Source organism: Hemiscyllium ocellatum, chromosome 10 (genome assembly GCF_020745735.1).
Source record: "Hemiscyllium ocellatum isolate sHemOce1 chromosome 10, sHemOce1.pat.X.cur, whole genome shotgun sequence".
Taxonomy (NCBI): domain Eukaryota; kingdom Metazoa; phylum Chordata; class Chondrichthyes; order Orectolobiformes; family Hemiscylliidae; genus Hemiscyllium; species Hemiscyllium ocellatum.
Window position 1 is genome coordinate 97,887,936 of NC_083410.1, and position 14,990 is coordinate 97,902,925.

The 14,990-nt window shown below is 40.5% G+C and overlaps 1 protein-coding gene across 4 annotated transcripts in view; it reads left to right on the forward strand.

Moving 5' to 3' along the window:
• The first annotated feature begins 5,169 nt into the window (after window positions 1-5,169).
• The window catches only part of LOC132819871 (ras and Rab interactor 2-like), a 153,784-nt gene continuing 143,963 nt past the window's right edge, over window positions 5,170-14,990 (forward strand). For 2 of the 4 annotated variants that reach the window (XM_060831787.1, XM_060831791.1), the window contains exon 1: window positions 5,306-5,426. The gene's annotated coding sequence lies outside the window, so the exon portion shown is untranslated. Of the gene's footprint in view, window positions 5,190-5,305; window positions 5,427-13,670; window positions 13,720-14,990 lie in introns of those variants that run through there. The other 2 variants (XM_060831788.1, XM_060831789.1) reach the window with 2 other exon arrangements.

Sequence of the window (14,990 nt, forward strand, 5' to 3'; positions counted from 1 at the left end):
TATTAGCAACTCAGCTGGAACTATAGATTGTCACATTCTATTCCCACTACTGATAATAGGGTTATGACTCTCACTCGCGCTCTGAGAGTGGGAAATAGATTAAATTCTGCCTCACATCTACTGTAATTTCCATAGCACAATGGTGTTAAGTTACTTTAATTCAGCCAATGATTCAAAGCTGTAGACTAGTGGATTTTTAATACTTCTTTCAGCTGGCTCTCATGTAGCTCAGAGAATTCACACACGTTAAACTGCACCACTGTAACTCCATGCTACAGATGTTGTGTGCTTCATGTTTGGCACAGACCACAGTTGGCAAGTATGAAAAGTTTGAATTATAAAGAAAGGCTGGATAGGTTGGAACTTTTTTCACTGGAGTGCAAGTGGTTGAGAGGTGACCTTATGGGGGTTTATAAAATCATGAGGGGTATAGATAGGGTTAATGATAGGTGTCTTTTCCCTAGGATGTGGGACTTGAAGATTTGGAGGGGGGGAAGCGGACACATTTTTAAGATGACAGAGAGAGATTTAAAAAAGACATGAGGCGCAATTTTTTTTACACTGAGGATTGTCTTCATGCGGAATGAACTTCCTGAGGAAGTGGTGGATGTTTAAATTACAACATTTAAAAGACATTTGGATAAGTACATGCATAGTTGAAAAATGTGGTGCTGGAAAAACACAGCAGGCCAGGCAGCATTCGAAGAGCAGGAGAATCGATGTTTTGGGCATAAGCCCTTCTTCAGTACTTGCATAGCAAAGGTTTGCAGGGATATGGGTCAGAAGCAGGCAGGTGGGACTAGTTTAGTTTGGGATTATGTTCGGCATTGACTAGTTGGGCCGAAGGGTCTGTTTCTGTGCTGCATGACTCTATGGCTCTGTGCTTATGACACACACAAACACATATTATGGCGATGGGGGGATTGGATAACTACAGCAAGCCAGCCAATACATTCAGGGTACAATTGCATTTCTCCAAACACAGAGTACCAAAGCTGAAATGTTACAGTTTTTCTTTTGCTATAACATCACATTTAATTAAAACCCATTTCTAAAAGTATCATTGGATACTGACAGAAGAAAGAAATGTTGTCAGGGGTTATGAGTTAGGGACAGATTGATAATGGCTGAATGTAGAAGGCTCTTCTTTTCTATGAGATTATTCTGCCTGTGGAACAAATTGCTAACTGTTGTGTTGAGTGCTGAATTACAGAATTCCTTCATTGGAGAATGGGCTGTGAATGATTAATTAATTTAAGAAGCTGGTATCTTGTGGCATAAGTTAACGTGGTTTTCCGGACTGGTTTAAATTGTTTCGAGGTAGTAACATTTCCCCCTTAATTATCCTGGATTTTAATTTATTTTCTCTTCTCTCCTAAGAGATGACATGGTTCTGAGTGGACAGAGAGTGTCTATATAGTAGAAATTTCTAGAAAAGCTCAGCAGGTCTAGCAGCATCTGTGAAGAGAAACCAGAGTTGATGTGTCTGAGGAAGGGTGACCCGATCCAAAATGTTAACTCTGATTTCTCTTTATAGATGCTGCCAGACCTGCTGAGCTTTTCCAGCAATTTATTAAAATCACTGCAGTGTGGAAACAGGCCATTAGGCCCAGCAAGTCCACACCGCCCCTCCGAAGAGTAACCCTCTGAGACCCATTCCCCTCCCCTATTACTTTACATTTCTCCTGACTAATGCACCTAACCTACACATCCCTAAACACTATGGTCAATTTAGCACGGCCAATTCACCTGATCCGCACATCTTTGGACTGTGGGAGGAAACCAGAGCACTTGGAGGAAACCCACACGACACAGGGAGAATGTGCAAACTCCACACAGACAGTGGCCCAAGGCTGGAATAAAACACTGGCACTGTGAGGCAGCAGTGCTAGCCACTGAGCCACTGTGCTGTTTCTGTTTCTCATTTACAGCATCGACAGCTCTTTCGTGTTTATATAGAAATGGCTGTTCATTGTGGCTGGAGTATTACAGATGAACTTGTTTGTTTTCTTTCCCCTAGCTGACATTTTTGTATGCTCAGATGAAAGATCCCAGAAATGAAAGTGTGCAAACTTACTGAAACAGTCAATAACTAAGTGTAAATATTTAATTCAGTATTTATTTGCTAGCTGCACAGCTTGGGACTAGTAACAGTGATTTACAGCTGTGGGCTTTCATTTAACTTTTACATCCAAAACGTAAGATCTTCTACAGTAGCATGCTTATTGTGTTTGGGAAATACAGCTCAGGTCAAGTGTGACAACTTCTAGATCTTTCAAATTATATTGTTTGACCCCCTAGCTTATGGTTTGCACATACAAAGGCATGGAGTTAGTAACTCACGAACTATGAGTAATACTGTGAAAGAATAAAGTAAAAAATGATGGCAAGAATGGTTTGAGCAACTGTGGACATAGATATGTGGCCTTCCACTCCATTTCACAGTGTTTTCTAATTGGTTATTCAATCTCCACAATTCTTCTCAGTGAAGTGAAATTATAGTTATCTAATGACTTTGTGGTCCACTTACCTTCTCCTGCAAGGTTCTGTTCTCTACAAACCAAAAGGTGTTCAAGCTTTGAACGTTTTTTTTGAATTACCCAGAAGCCTGGGGAGCCTTTAATTCCCTGCTACTTTCTCCATGGCAAAGCCTTGGCCAATAAGAGTTGACTTGCCAACCAATCAGCACCCTTTTTCTCCAGTGATGTCAGTTGCACCATTTGAAATCTGGCATTCTTGCATTGGTCCTGATGAGTACACGCGAAAAACTATGACAACATGCCCTTCTTTCCAGGAATATTCATGTTTCCATTCTTTGTTAGATAAGAAATTGTCTAATGTTAAAGCACAGGGAAAATCGTGGAAGTAATTACTCCACATTATGATCAAGCACATCCTCCAAAAGACCATTTGATCAATTATTTTGTGGTGTTTATGAAACACAAAGGCATGCAGGTAAATTCCCAGTTCATTTCTATGGATTGAGTGGGTGTACGTGCTTTCAATGTCTGTGTTCCTGTGACTGCCCAGATGCGTGGGCATATCCCGGGAAAACATTCAGTCACACATGCAATAAAACCACATGAATCATCTTAAAGACCAGGAAAAATGCTACAGCCTCCATATTAAGGAGTATTTGGTCATCCTTTTGCCAGAGGTTAATAAACAACAATATGATGATACAAATTGCATTGACACTACATTTTCACTTCTAAAATATTCTGTTTCATATTTACTTAATTAATGACAGAAATTATGGCCTTTCTCCTCAATGTTCCCTCCAGATGTCTCTTTTATATATAAAAAATCTCCTGTACTAACGCAGTAATTCAAATTGTACTATCAACTCAGAGGCTGTCTGGTAATTTGTCAATGTCCTTTCTCCTGCCTGAGCTTGCTTATCATTCTGTAAGGCTGCAGATATGTCCTACAGAAAGGGACAATCTGTATTTACACCACTTTCCTTGTAATTTAATAAAATAAATATTCGACACTTGTGATCAGTATATTAACTTGTGTGCAATTTTGATAGTGACATATTGGATTGGAAATGACCTGCTTATTATGCCTTCATTCCCTCTCTAAGTGAGTTACGCCAATGATGAGTGATACTTAGCAGGGCTGTAAGGGGTTAAAATGGAATCTGCACAACTCTATTACTACACCACATGGTACACTTATCCACGGGGTATCTCCTCATTAGACTGAGATGTCAACCTTAACAAAAATAAACTTCTTTTTATGCATAAAGTGTTTGCCAAACACTTCTCTCATGCACATAGTACTCACTTAAAGATGCTTTAGTGCATTAGAACACAAAAGACTTGCCATTATATTGAACCTCTGACATAAAATAATGCACCAAAATAGAACTGTATCACATTTCACGTAATGTCAACTTAGAATTCTGTGATGCATGTTGAGCAAATTTTAGGGAAAGTAAATATGAAAAATAAGCAGAAAGACTTTTCTAAAACAAAATCAATTCCCCACCCTGATCTACACACCAAAGTGTGAACAAACAAAATTAATGTACCTGGTTCTGCATTTGCGGAGCATCAGAGGCTGAGTGGTGACTTTATAGAGGTTTATAAAATCATGGTTAAAAATCATACGACATCAGGTGGTTGTGGAGGAGCAGCACTCTGAAAGCTAGTGCTTCCAATTAAATCTCTTGGACTATAACCTGGTGTTGTGTGATTTTTAACTTTGTACACCCCAGTCCAACACCTGCCACCCCAAATTATAAAATCATGAGGGGCATGGACAGGGTAAACAAAAAAAGTCTTTCTCGGTGGGGGGGAGTCCAGAACTAGAGGGAATAGGTTTAAAATGAGAGGGAAAAGATTTGAAAGGGACATAGGGGCAGCTTTTTCATGCAGAGGGTGGTGCGTGCATGGAATGAACTGCTAGAGGGCGTATTGAAGGCTGGTAGAATTAAAACATTTAAAAGGCATCTGGATGGGTATATGAATAGGAAGTGTATAGAGGGATATGAGCCAAGTGCTGCCAAAGGGGATTAGATTAATTCAGAAAATCTAGTCAGTGCACACAAGTTGGACTGAAGGGTCTGTTTCCAAGCTGTGCATTTCTATGACTCTATGGCCTTATTGTCAGGTAGATTTCAGTTTTACTACTACTAAGGCACATCCTCCTCCAAACTAAAACCCAAGAAGCTCAAGAATGTCATACATTCCTCCAACAAATGTCAACTATCACAAAGGGGCTAAATAACAAAAGTCTTATTAGCTTTTCGCCATCGACTCAAATATTCAAATTTTGTTCAAACACTTCCTTTCTTCAGGTGAAACATTTCCCGGATTTTTTCTGAATGGGCATACTGCTGTTTTATTTATGATAGGGGTGAACAATGTATTCACCAGGCTGAGGCAAAGAAAAGTTGTGCAGAGAGTTGATTATTTCACCAGGGAGTCAGAAACAAATACTGCCCATAGTTTTTTCTGGAATCCCAATGTTTACAAACAGTCGGCGCCAGGATAATCTTTCCGTCCCACCACCCCAACTCACACACACTCAATATAGGGGCCCACGTGGTCTCCCAAAGTTTGGGCAAAAGTTTAACTTTGTTTTTACTTAAAGAAGGTAAAGTACTGCTGGAAAATCTGAAACAAAAGCAAATAGAAATCTGTGCAAAGAGAGAGAGAGAGAGATAAAGTTTCGTCTCCACTGTGAGTCTGAAGAGTTTCTCCAGCAGTCCTCTGTTTTTCTTTCAACTTTTGTTTTGCTTTCTCTGTCTCTTTGAGTTGTTGTGGGTGCCGGAGCGCTTGCGCAGTGGGATGAGCTGGTCAGAGAGCGGAGTGAGCGAAGCTGGAACCTTATTGCTCTCTGTCTCTCTCTCTCAGGGCAGTTGTCACTTTGTGCTGGGAGCTGGGAAGTAGTGAAGCCCCTTCCCTCTGGGGACGCAGGTGAGTGCTGACTGACCGAGGTGCTGGAGGGGAGCTGAAAGCAGAGCTGCCCGTCTATTCGGTCGAAAAGGGAGAAGGTTCTCTTTTTTGTTGTTGTTGTTTTGGCTTGCTGCGGCTGTCTTTTGTTTTTGATCCCCTGATGTGAGTGAGCAGCTGTTTGACCGAGTTCTGGTCTGCCTTCGGCCCCCACTCTCTCACGGAAGTGTTTTATTTCCTTGTGTTATTCTCTCTGCCTCAACGTGTTTGTCCTGGTGACCAGCCTTCATGGATGGTCAGAACCCCGTAAGCTTGTCAGGCAAGGAACTCTGAGTGTACTGGGGGAGGGTGGTCCTGTGTTCACAGGCTCACTGCTTCAGCCTGTGTTGTTGGGGTGAGGGGGAAGAGCTATGCGTTTTGTTTGAAAGGCTTCGATCGAAGGATGGTGTTGACAGTACTGATTTCTCATGGGATGCCTTTTTAAAGCCTTCTGGTGTATGCAGTACAGCTGAAATTAATTCTTATGAAAAAGTAACCTGGATTAAACATAGGAACCTGTGTAGAATGCTGATATTATCTAATAATCCAACAGCAATCTGCTTGTTGCTGTTCATTCATTTCTCACTTCTAAGCTTATTTCATGCGTACTTCTTCCTACATATATTTGACCACTTGTTTATAACTGCAAGGGTGCAATGTATTACGACTGCCCTCAATGCCACTGTGGTGCCTTTGTTATCTTGTGTTACTGAGGCTGATATATCTTTAATTCCTTCTGCATTTGTTGCTTTGTTTCTGTTGGGCTCTTCAGTGCTGTTTTACAAAGATTAAACTTTCCGGAAAGAGTTAAAGCTTTGTCTCTGATAAAGACACAAAGACTTGGATTTAACTGGCAATACAGACAAAGGCAGAGAGCTATCAGCTCTCAGACAGCAGGAACTAGACAGATTCCTGGAGTTGAAGGCACCTTATTAACTCTTAAATATGCCATTGCTGACTTCTTAAAATGACTTTTGCACTTCTGTTGTGGAATATAAGCATAACTGTCAGGGATAATTTAATGAGAAATGGATGAAACCAAAAGAACTAACATATAATAGCTCAGATTCCTGAGGAGTCTATTGTGTTCAGTCTGTACACATCATGATGCCCATTTAAATGGTGGATAAACATGGCTGATAATTAGATTAGATTATTTACTATGTGGAAACAGGCCCTTCGGCCCAACGAGTCCACACCGACCCTCCAAAGAGCAATCCACCCAGACCCATTCCCCTACATTTACCGCTTCACCTAACACTCCGGGCAATTTAGCTTGGCCAATTCACCTGACCTGCACATCTTTGGGCTGTGGGAGGAAACCAGAGCACCCGAACGAAACCCATGCAGACCTGGGGAGAATGTGCAAACTCCACACAGACAGTTGCCCGAGGCGGGAATTGAACCCGGGTCCCTGGTGCTGTGAGGCAGTAGTGCTAACCACTGTACCACCGTGCAGCCCAAAATAATAAAGAGTCATAATGGAATAGTGTAGGTAAAATGGGTTTTAGATTGGTTTCCCAAGTTGGCGCAACATGGAGGGCTGAATGGCCTGTGGTGTAATGTTCTATGACTTTCTGGATTGCAAAGGTTAGGATTTACTATGTAATAAATGTCTGCAGCTGTATGTTTTGCATTTCTTCATAGTCTAAATTTTCAGCCTTAGATTATAGTGATTGCTATGGCTGAAATCTGAGAATTTGCCTGCTAATTAACAGTATGCGACATCTTTGGACAATGGAATGGAAATGCAGGTAGTAGTTTCTAGCAAAAATATTTCCCTTAAATATTTTGGCATGACGTCTGAGGTCCAGCATTGTGCAAAATTTGGTGGTTTCATCTTAGAGAATTTCCCTATTTCTAAGTATCTATTTCAGTACCGGATGTTCAAATTCATCTTTTAAAAATCTTCATTCCTTTCGATTCACTGTAGTAGTTCATTTCAGTTTTTTTTACTGTTGACTCTGGACCCCCTCCCAATGTTTATTCATGGCATGACAATGTCACTGGCTAGGCCAGCATTTATTGCCCGTCCCTAAATGACCAGAGTTAACCACGGTGCCGGAGGCCAGGAGATTTCCTTCCCTAAAGAGAATTAGTGAGCAAGATTGATGTTTTATTACCATTAGGCTAACCTTTTACTTCAGATTATTGTTGAATGTAAATTTCATAATCTGTCGTGGTGGCATTTGAACCTAAATCCCCAGAAGAATGTGCTTCTGGTTCAGTGACATTAACACTACGCCACCATCTCTAGCGGTTTTTCTAGTGTTTTTTTTTCATCCTTTGCCACATCGCATATAAACTGCCAACTTTGTTTTTAAATACTTAGTTCATCACATTTCTAAGATTTATGTAACATTTCAAATTTGTCATTAGTTTCTTTCAAAACAGTGCTTACTACAGTTACAATTACAATAAATATTCACAGTTCATATCAAACAGTGTCTGTTGCATACAGTCTGAATGGTTTCAATGCAGGAACACAAGGTTGGAGCAGCAGTAGAGCATGGAATCCTGTTGAGCCTACTCTGCTACTCAGTACAAAAAAATAGGCTCTTGTTTCAGCAAGCAGGAACCTTGATGTCAGGTAACAGGTAGTAAGCATGCAAAGTGAGCCAGGTAGGTTCATCCACCTTATTGCTATACCTTAGAGTTGTGTGTCGATTGTCGCTGGACTGTTGTAGAAACAGCTGTGGAAAACCATACACTTTTTTTTTGATTAGATTAGATTACTTACAGTGTGGAAACAGGCCCCTCGGCCCAACAAGTCCACACCGACCCGCCACCCACCCCTACATTTACCCCTTACCTAACACTACGGGCAATTTAGAATTTAGCATGGCCAATTCACCTGACCCGCACATCTTTGTGACTGTGGGAGGAAACCAGAGCACCCAGAGGAAACCCACGCAGACACGGGGAGAACGTGCAAACTCCACACAGTCAGTCGCCTGAGTCGGGAATTGAACCCGGGTCTCAGGCGCTGTGAGGCAGCAGTGCTAACCACTGTGCCACCGTGCCACCCACTTCTCAAACATTAAAAGATCATGGATGGATTTTTTAGGTGTGTGTGGTTCTTGTTTGATCCTGGCTGAGTACACGTTTTGTAATAAATCCAGAGAAGGAACAGCAATCCATCATCCTGCATTTTAAGCATACCCATGGGCAAGACTCTCTTTCCTGCTGACTTAAGACTTTCTTTAAAACTTTGGTCACCTTAAAAGGATAGTTGGAAGCCAATCAAATGTATGACTCATCCATTCTTACTACAGGTAATACAAATCCTGCTAGTCCTCAATCTAGGGGACGTTTTGTGGCTCCAGGCCGACTATTTTATTAATATTAGGAATGACTTGAAGTATATCATGGCTCAGTGCAAATGAACAATTGAGAGAATATTACCTGCAAGTCTGGCTTCCAAAACTTTAATACCACAAATACCCTGAAAAATTGCATTATTTGTCGAGGTCGATGTAACCTTCAACTGTAGGTTCTCAGTGTTGAATTCATCTTACCATCTAAGTGTATCAGAATTGCCTTTATTCATTGTTCAACTTTTGATTTAGAGGCTTGAGCTGTTTGTCTGTGGTGAGTTGGGATGGTTGCACATGAAGTGACTTTCTACAATAACAATCCAGTTGTTCTGGGGACTGAGCATCTCATTCAGTGGAGCTGCAGTTTGGTTGGTTTCAGAATTGCAAATGTGTCATGATACTGACTTGAGGGGAGAACTTTCTGGATTTCTGATTAACCAGACCCGCTCAATTGTGGTCTCCTTGTTATGGGAAAGATTTTGCTAAACTTGAAAGCATGCAGGTAAGATTTACAAGGATGTTGCCGGGGTTGGAGGGTTTTAGCAATTGGGAGACGCAGAATAGGCTGGGGCTATTTTCCCTGGATTGTTGAGGGGTGATCTAATAGAGGTTTATAAGATTATGAGGGGCATGGGTAAGGTGAACAGGCAAGGTCTCTTTTCCTCAGGGTAGGAGATTCCAAATATAGAGGATTTAGGGTGAGAGGGGAAAGATTTAAAATTGACCAAAGATGAAAATTTTTCACCCAGAGGGTGGTGCATGGATTGAATGAGCTGCCAATGGAAGTGATGGAGGCTAGTCGAATTGCAACATTTAAAGGCATCTGGATGGACACATGAATAGGAAGAGTTTAGAGGGATATGGGCCAAATGCTGGCAAATGGGAAGGTATTAATTTAGGATATTTAGTCGGCCTGGACAAGTTGGATCGAAGGGTCTGTTTCTGTCCTGTACAACTTGATGTCTCCAAAACAGTGCAAAAGTGTTGTACCTTTACTGAGTTCCCAGCATTAAAATTGCTCATGTTGATGAGCACAAAATATCACAAGAAAAGTCTAATTTTGAGGATTATTTAATGTCCTGGAGTAAAGATCTGGTGGAAGCTGCAGGTATTGGAGTAGGTCTTGCTTCACCCACAAGTTACTCAGTTGTTTTTGAACCTGAAACAAATGGTTATGTGTGATAGTGCCGTTGAAAGAAAGTTAAGTGATCAGTTGTTTCTGAGGCTTGGAGCACTAAATGATATTTATCAAGTGTTTAAAATCTTATTCAATGGGATAGATTAACATCGAGATCAAGCAATTAGGTGCGGCTTTAGCTTCATACTGAAAATAGAGATGGGCGACATTTGACAGACAAGATAAAGGAAATAATAGTAAGGAATGTTCAAGAACCATCAAGACATTTGAGACCGTGTAGGGGGAGATTAAGAAATGGTACCTTTTATCAAGTTAGGGGAAGCCATCAGAGCTTGATAGGACCCAAGGGTGATTGTAATACACACCCTGCTATAAGGGAACCAACACTTGCAAACTAAAGACTACCTTGCACGGTGGTTGGCGATCTTTATTACCTGATGACGAAGACCAATGTGTAAGAAAATAACCTAATATCTGTGACCCACTCAGAGTAATGAGGAGAGTGGGTCCGATGAAGAAAATGACTTTTGGGTGCGATCTCTAACTGGGAACAGGTGAGGACTGCAGATGCTGGAGATCAGAGTCGAGAGTGTGGTGCTGGAAAAGCACAGCAAGTCAAGCAGTATTCACGGAGCAGGAGAATCAACATTTCAGGCACAAGCCTTTCATCAGGACTCTTAACTACCTGATCCAATAGAGCAAAAATAAATTATCGGAAATTAACATTCACAGCTGTAGCACAGCTGTGACAAGAAATCACAAAATATTTTTGTACTTATCCAATGAGTGCAATCTAATCATAAGCAGTGATGGACCTTTTGATTAATGTAGAAAGTGAAAATCCCCTTGCCAATCCTTTCCTGAATTAAAACCTGTGAGCAGAATGTTAGTAAGACCAAAACACAATGCATTTTACCCTTGCTTCAGAGTGCACTACAATGGTTTTGTTTTAATTCATTGAAGGGCTGTGGGCTGAGCCAGCATTTACTGCCGATCCCTGACTTCCCTAGAGAATGTGGTGGTGAGCTGCCTTCTTGAATCGCTGCAGTCTGTTTGTCATGGGTACGCCCACAATAGTGTAAGGGAAGGGAGTTTCAGGATTTTTGACCCAGTGAGGCTGAAGGAACGGTGATGTTTCTAAAGTCCGGATGATGAGTAGCTTGAAGAGGAATTTACGGGGGGTTGGTGTTCCCATGTATCTGTTGACTTTATCTTTCTAGTTGACAGTGATCATGAGTTTAGAACGTTTTGTTGGGGGATCCTTTATGAATTTTATGTACTGTTGAATACAAGCAACAAGAGAGCCTCCCGCACATCTCTTTCCAACACTGTTGGAAATTGGAAGCTCCTGGAATACAGGTGGTTCTCCAATAATGCCGTAGTTGCGTTCCAGCAAAAAATCGCTTAATAGAAATAATGGTGTCCATGGGAAAAGTGAAGTTGGGGCATACCAGCAACAAACATCACTCAGGATCACTCAAAAATCACCCAAAAGTCTAATGTAAAGTATCGCACATCCTGAATAAAAGTTGAAATCATACTGATTAACAAAACAAAAGTAAATTTAACACATTGCATTTAAAAAGATATAAAAAAGCTGTTTGCTGCAGCACCTCTCACAGAAAGCTGCTATATTGGCAGTTGACATTGGCGCGTACGCAGAATGGCACAAAAACTGGAACAAACATTGTGCGTGTGCTGACACTGGAGTGTGCGCAGAGCGGCAAGAACATCGACACATGCCCCCAGAGCAGCGTGGAAATTTCGACGTGCGCAGAACGAAGCGCATGAACCGATCCCCACTGGAATTGCACTATTGCCAATTGAGGTAAATATTCTCCAAAATCCCGTGCCCTAATTCTTCAGCAACGTCGTATCCAAATCGCACTGCCAAAACATGCGTTATCCCAGAACTACTTTTATCAGTCTAGGAATAACAGGATATATTATGCCATTTTGTGGACTGCAACCACTTTCTAATGATGAAAAGCTACAGTAGGACCTTACTCCTAAATCTTTAAGGTCTTGTTTGATTACACAGTGCTTCAAGCACTTGTGTGACCCCTCTCTAGTTATTCTGGCAGCAGACTTTCATCTCTTGCTTCACCTCTCTTTATGCCAATCTGATCTTAATCTCCTCCTGCTGCAAATGTTCTGGCCGTTTTGTTCGTGTGAACTTTGGGACTTTGCCTTGAAGCTTTGAGATCTCTATGATGTTTCATCCATAATGTTGTAAATATGTTGGTCGATATTAAAGAAAACCTCTCAGTCTTATCCCTGCCTTTGAAAGTTCTCACCACCCACGCAATCAGAGGCTTGATATTGTGCAATCTGATTCTTATGGCCCAAAATATACAACTTCTGGGGACAGAAGGTATGGCTGCGCAAAATGATGCTTTTCGTTGTTGGGAGATATTTTAGAATACCAGAAGGAGATTTTCAATTTCGAAATGCTTAATGATGATGTGTGTTTTTCTCGTTTTGAGGCTATTATCTCTCCTGCTTCTTTTGTTTACCATAAAATTCCATGTACTGTGTTTCTGTTCATACTTTTTTTTTTGCTCCAACTTATTTTTCTTATTTGTTTATATGGTTCCATTTTTACAGTGTGATGTGTTAGTTATCGTGGTGTGCTTATGCATGGTGCTAAACAAGACATTATGCGCCAAGCACTAAAATGATCCAGAGTGTTCCCAATTTTTTTTTCTCATTTGGCTTCTGTCCTTTTGTTCACTCAAAGAACAAAACCTGTAACAATTTCGTTTTTAAATTGGTAATGAAGTAAGCAATATGCAACTTTGATTGATTTTAATATTTTTTAATACAGTGAGCTGTGTGTATTCTAATATGGTAAATTGAGAGCAAGGGCTTAGTTTGATTTCCGTCCACTAATTTACTCAGCTTTTCAATGGATTAAGTGCTAGTTTAAAAATGCTCCTCTGTAAGGCTCTGAAATGTGAACTATGTACAGACAGCATCTCACAGGCCTTGAGAATTGACTTTTGATGTTTAAGCTCTACAGGAGGAGATTACAGTGTGAACTTGGCTGTGAAGTGTTGCTGTTGGCATTGTGGATGGTAGAGATGGATAACTAGGGTGTGCACACGGACTTTGAGCCTGTCATAATCTCTTCTTGTCAGCGTTATTGAATATTGCTAATGTCTGCCTACTCACTGTTTTGTATTGCATAAAAGATAATACTTGCACATGCTATAATATTCCTGTAATTCCCTTGGGGATAAAGAATATAATCACACGATTGTAATGGCTGAGTAAAAGAGAGGATGAGGAATGGCTTGCTTAAGGAAATGGCTGCAGGGAAAAAAACACACAACAAAATAATACAGGATTGCCTGCGGAAATTACTTTGCAAAGTTTCACATGACACAAGGTAAGAAAATATTGTCATTTTCACTCATTTATAAGGATTCATTACAAGCAAAAGCATTTGAAAATGATTATTTGTACGTTAGAAATGCTTTAAGCTTTAAATGCAACTGATTTGTAATGTCATACTGTTTCTGTCTTCTCCCTGTTTTTAGGTAGCCTTGTGTTCCATGGATATTATTGCATCAAACAACTCTAACCTCTAAACTCCGAGCTTCCATTATCAGTCTTCCACCTAACTCTCCTCAACAGTTCAATTATCTGCAGTTCCTTCCAATGACTTGTTCATCCTATCAATAAATCCCACCACCAGCTATGTTCATTTAACTTTGATCCGTTAGGCAGCTTTGGTGTGTATTTTTAAGGATAAGCATTGGGCGCAGTCAGAGCACATTTACTGGATTGACACCTGGAATGGATGGATTGTGTTACATGGGTAGGTTGGACTGATTGGTTTGTTTCTTTTCCCCCTATTTCTTCTTTCCTTCTCTCTTTGTTAAAGTCACTGTCTTTCACAGAAGTGACCTTTAGTTTTACTTTGATAGTCAGTACTTTCAGTTATAGAACCTGTGTTCATCAAGATTAGAACGTCTCATTCGCTAATGAATGATGGCTATGACGTTCTGATTACATATTAATGATGTTAAGATGTGTTATCACCTCCGTAAAAGGACTGTAGCAAACACTTAGACATGATTGATTTACTACTGATCTGAAATAAAATTATTGTAGGTACAGACACAGGTTGTGGGAGGTTTGCTTTATCAAGACTTCCAACTATTGATTTTGGGTAAAATCTATGCATGGTATATAATTTTAATCATATTCATGTTGTTCTTGATTCACTGATCTGAGTTTAAAACATCTTGTTACTGTCATTAAATCTATTGAATAGTCTGTTATGTTGTTGAAAGCTGATTGAAATACTCAGTTTGTAATCCTCCTGACAGAATTAGGATCAGTTTCTCCCAACTGCTACTTTACAACCAGCTACACCAATTGCACTTGATATTGCTGCCATAAACTGTAGTGGTACTTGCCAGTGTTTGTTCCAAAGTGTCACCATGCTCTGTAATCTGAGCTGCTTTATTTTACTCCCACAGCAAGACCATCAATTAATAAAGAAAAAAGACATGCAGATGTATGTCACTTTTGAGACCATTGGACATTTTGACAGCTGGTGTAAGTACTTTTAAAAGTGGTCTGGTGATGCTGCACGAAGGATGAACATTAGTCAGGTCTGTGGGAATATCTTCTTGCTGTGTTTTTTAGAAATAGTAAAATGGGATCTTAGGCATTCACCTGCTGAGGGAGCTGGGATTCAACGTCTCACCTTTAGCAACTGCTCCTCCAAAAGTGCAACATTTCCATTGGTACTTCATTGGCATATCAGCTTTGGATTCCAAAGTGGGATTTGAACTCTTTGTGAGCGAGTTAACAATACTACCTGTTGGGTTATGTACCTCAGTCAGTATTCATTACGCCTTTTAAGAAACAAGTTCATGACATCACCACCATCACAGCATGTAATCTGAGAGTATAAAGGTCTCAGGCTCCAGATCACTTGAAGCAAGATAAACAAGCCCAAGCATGCTTTTTAGCTGGAACTGAATAACCTTATACTAGCCCAGGTACATGCGTCTGTGAATGCAAAAATTGTATACAATAGCCAGCTGTAATAACTATCCGTTGGGCTCTTCAATACCA